Genomic DNA, 2500 nt, shown 5'->3' with positions numbered 1-2500 from the left:
ATTTTTTTCTCGTGTCGAGTAAAGTCCACCCACATCATTTTTCTGCTGTTGCAAAAACATTGATCACAGCAACAGAGTTTTAAAAACACTGAAAAATATATATTTGCATAAATTTCAGTCTAAGGAATCCTTAATGTGAGGTTGATTACGAAAGAGCACAAAATTGGAAAATTGCACGAAGCTTCTGGGCAAAGTTTTTGTTAAGTATCATCTCAATGAAGCTATTTGTTCTTTGGCAAGTTCGAAAAGTAATTTTTAAAAGGATTTTGCGTCAGAGGTTTTATTTTTCAACCCCACTCTATAGTTATATTATATGAAGATGGGCTACCCTATTTTGATAGACAAATATCTAGAACCAGTACAAATTGGTCTATTCCAAATGCCAGTATTGTTCTTCTATAAAAATAATCTCGCTCAAGTTGGCTAAGAGTAGCTAAATCTTCTTCCATGCAAATTATCAAATTCCCGTCTGCAACACAACAACGAAATGTTTTTGATAGAATTTAATATCCGTCCACATAAATATGAGCTGAGCGTTAGGATTGAAGTGGTTCTTCATCGTAGCAGTTCTTAGCTTTTTTGTAACAACTGCAAATTTCCGATATGGTCCATCATAATAACGCGCCTTTGTTAAATATTGTTAATATCTACAAAAGAAGTTTACAAGACTGAGGTTCCTTTCTTTAAAAATCATGTTTGTAGAGTTCAGATTTTTATTTTTGTGATAATGACACGTTATAAGCTCAGTGCATCAACTTTTGTGAATCAGCGAAATAGAAATAAAGAATGATGGGAAATAAAATAACACGAGCTAAAGTTTGAACATAGGGATAGAAAATGATTTGCATTTTGCAACTCACCATTAGCAAACGTCAAGTAAGTCATCGATGAGAAGTGCAGACTGCGAATATAAGAAACGTTGAAAATTCCATGCTTTCTCAAGACAACTCAGTTCAATATTGATACTTTCAGTATGCCACCAATTTCGTGTCGACACCTGCATTCAATAATGGATCAAGTGAAAGAAACCGGCTTTTCTGTATTGAAAATGGGATTTTAACAAAGTTAAGAGATGTCAGTCTAGACCCAACAAAGTTATTGATGCAAATAACATACGTGGGCACGCGTTTTAATGTCTGCGAATGAACACGTTTTCGATGCCTTTCGTTGTTCCAGTTAGAAAGACTTTGGTTTTACGGAGGGGAAGGGGGCTACGATTCTATCGGTGTTCACCAGCAGATTAGAAACAGGAATTTTACCACCCAAATTACTATGAAATTAACTTCAATTGCTTCATAATTACAATCAATGGAGTGTGTTTAAGACGCAAACAATATAAACATATTCCTAGGAACATTATAGGTGAAGATACTCCGATAACACAGACATAAAAAGCCAAATTCCCTCCAGTTTCTGAGAAATAACACCTTCAAATTTACAAGATCGACGCATAGATTTAGCTTTTTTTTTATTCTCAGTGGAAAACGGAAAACACCTCACTAAATCGATCGAAGCGTCAATAATTGACGAAAAGCAATACTCACAAAATATGGTAATAAAAATAGCTCTTGTGTAGCGACAGTCTCGCTCACGAAATCTTACGGATAAAGGCAATGGGTGTGTAGGACCAGACGGGTTGGTCAAGCAGAGTCTCGAGGCAGAACCCATCAGATACCTTATAATGAATGAGCACGATCCAGTGGTAGACAGCTGCTATACTTAATCAAGGGCCTTAGTGAGACGAGGTTCTGAATGCTGTTTAAGAGCAACCTCGATCTCCAGGATAATAGCAAATAGATGTGCCGTAATTTAAGATTGGATTTAGCCAAACAATCCGGATCGGACTTAGCTTTCAACGCCTTCATTAGAATATCTTTTAATTTATAAAAAAAAAAAAAAACAAAGTTTCAGTTTTTCCTCCGTTAGATAAAGTTCGTGCAGACTTAAGGTTAACGAGACCAGTGACCCAATAGTGAGTTCCCGCGTTCTTTGGTGCCAAACTCTAATGTAATTATTACTTTCCCGTAGCTATGGTTACGATAGAAACTGTTGGCTTCAAGCCAAGATAATCATTAATATTAGTAATGAACTTTCCTCTTCCTGTTTGGGCTCTTAGCACTAAATGCTAAATTGCTAAAATAATGCCGGAAGAAGTTATCCTAAAGCAACGGATTGAGTGGCGTAATGCGTCTTGGACTGTAAGATGTTTTTATTAATTCCTTGAAAGTGTCTGGCGCAAAATACATTATAATTATATATCGTTTTTTTGGTGATTTATTTCAAACTAACGCAATGCAAATGAATTCGAGAGATGAAGCGAGAGACTTCAATAATAATTTGAGGCAAGTCCAGAAAAATGGTTTAAATGATTTTGAGACTCACAAAGACACAGAAAAAGAGGAAAATTTACCACTACGTACGTCAAAGCTTAATGAATTTTATTTAGTTGATTACAATATTTATAAAGGAAGTCTGCAAGTCGATTTTCGCGTGGAACAGT

The 2500-nt window shown here is 35.6% G+C and overlaps 1 protein-coding gene across 1 annotated transcript in view; it reads right to left on the bottom strand.

Annotated features, from left to right (window-relative positions):
• Positions 1-2500, bottom strand: part of LOC136280917 (fibrillin-1-like) — a 196227-nt gene that overhangs the window by 70168 nt on the left and 123559 nt on the right. The gene's annotated exons all lie outside the window — the stretch shown is intronic.

This window comes from Pocillopora verrucosa, chromosome 5, assembly GCF_036669915.1.
Source record: "Pocillopora verrucosa isolate sample1 chromosome 5, ASM3666991v2, whole genome shotgun sequence".
Taxonomy (NCBI): Eukaryota; Metazoa; Cnidaria; class Anthozoa; order Scleractinia; family Pocilloporidae; genus Pocillopora; species Pocillopora verrucosa.
This window is presented reverse-complemented; position numbering and strand designations above follow the sequence as displayed.